The following is a 4,377-nucleotide window of genomic DNA, read 5'->3' on the forward strand; positions in this document are numbered from 1 at the left end:
GAAGGATTTACTCTCTCATCATTATGAGAAGAGACCTTATTGAAGAGTTCTGAACTCTTCTTCTCTGGTACAGGTCACGATGGCTTCTTTTACTGGTAATCACTCACTATGTTTTTTGGGACCAAGATGGCTACCCAAGCTTGTTACTGCATCTCCTTGCCACTAGATGGCATCATGAATTTCCTTTCAGAAGTGAGGGGGGGCCTTACTTAAACAACTCCAGTAAAACCCAAAGAAGAACTTCTCAATAAAGGACACCCATGTGAAAGGCGATTTTGTCCGTTATATCGAGGTGTTCGTTTAAGAGGGATAAATAAAAAAATAACACAAAAATGGAAGTATGTACATATCGTCACTGAAGCTATGTACCTCTTAGGTCAGAAAAAAATAAATAAATAGTTTTTTATACTGTTTAAAATTAAAAGAAAAAAATTATGTGGGATACGTATATGTTTTTTTTCTTACTTCAAAAACTCTTTAGCAAGAGAATTGTTTTTTTCATAAATTGATAAAAATATATTTTTTAATTTTGATTAAGAGAACTCATAGCTTAAGTGATAGCAAATATTTGATTGTAAGTATAAACTTCTCATTTACAAAAAAATCACAATTAAAATTAAATGAATTAATTTCAATTTTTTTTAAATGTTCAACATATTAGGAATCTTATATTTATGACATTGTGAGATTTATATTTTATGACTTTTTCCGTTATAGAGGAGTGAAAATTGCTGATGTGGTGTGATGTCGGCGCTGTTGGTTTTAGTTTTTATTAGTTTAAAAAAAAATTGAAGATATATTTAATTAAATGTGCGTAAGCACTTACACTAAAACATAAAACTATTAAATATAATTTTATTAATTTTCAATATTTCGTAAGTGATCGGTAAGAGTAAATTTATATCTCCATGATAAATATTTGGCTGTCTGCGTATGTTCGCAAAAGGTGTCAGTTAGGTAAGGTTTCACTGAACAAGGTTTTATATATACAATAAGTATTTTATTCATAACATGAAAATGGTTTAGGTTAAGAAAAAAATTATGTTTACAAGAACTTTTCAGTGGAAAAAACACAAGAATCATAAAAGAAATTTATCTTTATCGTTATTTAATTCATGAGAAGAACGGTCTAGTTAAAAATCTTTTACCAACGCTAGGTTAATATTGTTTAATCCAAGCATAGAAGATTGCTAGAGAATGTCATGAATTGCTTCTCAATATTAAAATTGGGCTGTGACTAAATGCCTCCGAGTACCGGGTATAAAAGCGATCGGCAAATTATATGCCCTGAAATTTAAAATAAATTGCTATTTTATTTATGTAATGTGTATCAAAATAAAATCTAAATACTCTTTTCTTTTTAAATTAATTTATATAATGTAATTTACAACTGTACAAAATAATGATACAAAGTAAATTGGATGAATGTTTCAAACACTTGAAATTCTTGGGAAGGAACTACCAATTGGTGGTATTTCAAGCATTAATTTAAGTTAGAAGGTCCCGTGGCCATCTTCTTTTGAGATGTCTCGGAAGCTTATCTGGAATAGTTTTGGATGAGAGATTAAGAGCAAATGGGTTAGGATGGGTAAGGTATTTGGACTGAAAAGACACATATCTGTTTTGAGCAAAATCTGCAACAAGTGGGATGTTAAGATCTTTGTGGATGAGTTTATTTGTAACGTAATAAAGAGCATAAGGGTTCTTACGTAGGATTTTGGAGTTTAAGGATTGGATGCGGGAGGACTTTGATGGTTTGGTAGAGCCCCACAGCTTAATTCCATATGTCCAAATTGGTCTAATTTTCATAGTTTATAATAATTTTCTGTAGTGAATGGGAAGTTTAGAGCATTTGTCAGGTAGGTGTTGCATCAATCGAAATCGACCACCAGTTTCTTGTTGTTTCAGTCTTGTATGTGGATTCCAAGTAAGTCTCTTGTCAAGATGGAGTCCTAAGTATCAAATCTGTTCATCAGGCGTTAGGGGAGTATTTAAAAAGGATACTGTAGGACACGATCAAAAGCTTGTTCAACATCGAGGAAGACTCCCGTGCAGTACATTCCGCGCTCGAATGTGGAAGATATGACATCAACTACTCGATGACACTGTTGTATAGTAGAATGGGATGTTCTAAATCCAAACTGGTGGTCATGAATATTATAATGTGAGCCAAGAATTAGACAAAGGCGTTTTATTGAGAGTTTTTCTAGGATTTTGCCCATAATGGGCAGTAATGAAATAGGACGGTTGGAAGATGGATGTTAAAGTGGCTTGAAGGGTTTGGGAAACATTTTTACTATAGAAATTTTCCAAAGGTCGGGGAAATAGGTGAGTCGGAGGGTAGCATTATAGATATAGGTAAGGAATAGGATGGCTTTACGAGGGATATGTGATGTGATAAGATCGTGGCCTGGAGGTTTTTTAGAAGGTAATTGGTGGATGATGTTTATTATTTCTGAGGGATAAAAGTTTTTAGGAGGAAGGGTAATTTGGAGTGGAATTGTAATCTCTGCTTCAAAATGGTCGGCTGGATTAAGGATATCAGGATGGGGGTTAAAAGTTTTGAAGAGGTGTTCGCCAAACATTTGAGTTCTGATCGTATGTAAGTCTTATTTTCAGTGAGAAGTGAATGGTTCAAGGATTTGTATTTCAGTAGCCCAGTAGAAATCCTGTATATTGTTGACGAAAATTGGGGGGTGAAACAGGTTCGGTAAATGAACGTTTGGTGGAAGATTCAGGAATAGCTTTAATGGGATGTACTATGTTATGAAAGTTGTGTCATAGGATATGGTTGGTGCAGACGTGTTGGTATTTTCATTTTTGGCTGCAGCGGATTTCAGGTATCGACTTCTTTTGTTTACCTTTTATATATTTTTTCTTGTTTGGGGAGTTCCCAGTGTTTCCGGTGCAAAATTGCGAATACGTTTCTAAAGATTACGACTTGTTAAGCATTGATAATCAGTTTCACATATTTTAAAGATAGCAGTTTCTTCTTCCGTTTCCATGCCCGATGTAGTGAAAGGAGAGAACAAAAAACAAACTTAAAACTGAAAAAAGTAGTAAGTAAAAATAAAGATGGAGAAAATCAAATTAGTTCTACTTATCAAATTATCGAGTCTATAGATTCCAAGGACGAAGAGATTCTGAAGACGTGAGCACTGTGCGCTACCAAGGAAGCCAAGGAAGATCAGATAAGAACTGAAGCTACGATATGATAGCCAGTGCCCAACGGGAAGTAGCAAGCAGGTCAGAGGCTACCTGCCACGTCGGTCAATGCTCTATTCTATGAGCACAAGTTCTTAGTTTAGTAATAAATTCAATAGTAAATTGATCACCCACCCCACTTAAATTACGTTAAAATTGTTCAACTCCGTATAAAGTAAATATTTATATACTAAATACTGAATTTATATTTGATAAAAATCCTAAATCGTTTCACATATACAGGGTAAATGTCATCCCTTCAATAACAACAGAAAAAAAATAAATTAACTAATTCTCGTAAAAGCAGTAATATATGGCGAGAAAAAGCAGTTCAAAAAGAATAAACAAATTATCCCTTTACCATATAAAACTCAGTGTCAATCTTAAAATGATGAAAGATTGTACCAGCTATTTTGTTATTGCTATTTATTTGTTTTCCAACATATCAGTATAGATTTAAAACTGAAAAAACATTCGGATCAGATTAATATTTTAGGTGGTTAGTGAATTTTTGTATTCATGGCCAAATATTCCAGTGGCCACCAATTTATATCTATCATAGTTGGCATTAGTTCATTTGTGGAAAGTTCTAATACCAGTATTTTTGAGTCCATTTTTATAATAAAAAGTTATACAATATTTTACGTATATTTGTTTTTATATTTTTAGAGTTAAGGACTGTATGGACTATTTCATTTTATTTTAGAGTTAAAGACTATATGGACTATTTTATTTTATTTTTAGAGTTAAGTACTATTTGAACTTAATTGTTCCTTCTTAGGTTTACTTTAATCTTGAATATTGCCAAAGTCTTACGAGATACCAAGTATATTGTTTAAATATCACAAATCAACAATGAAATAATTCGATTTAGATAAAAGGCTTTATTTGATAGTCAGTAAAGGTGAAAGAGATCTTTTGTTGTAAAACACTGTGATATTGGTGTTAAAAAAACAAAAAAAAAAACAGGAAAAAAAACCTTCGTCAAATGTATTTGAAGTAATGTTTGAACAAAGGATATTGTTTCCACAAGAATTAAAATGATCAAACAGACCGCTCCTGATCCCGATGTCGGACTTGTAACTTCATACATAAACTATATTCTCTCTCTCTCTCTCTCTCTCTCTCTCTCTCTCTCTCTCTCTCTCTCTCTCTCTCTCTCTCTCTCTCTCT

The sequence above is a fragment of the Halyomorpha halys genome, unplaced genomic scaffold (genome assembly GCF_000696795.3).
Source record: "Halyomorpha halys isolate HHAL.00 unplaced genomic scaffold, Hhal_1.1 Scaffold651.1, whole genome shotgun sequence".
Classification (NCBI taxonomy): Eukaryota; Metazoa; Arthropoda; class Insecta; order Hemiptera; family Pentatomidae; genus Halyomorpha; species Halyomorpha halys.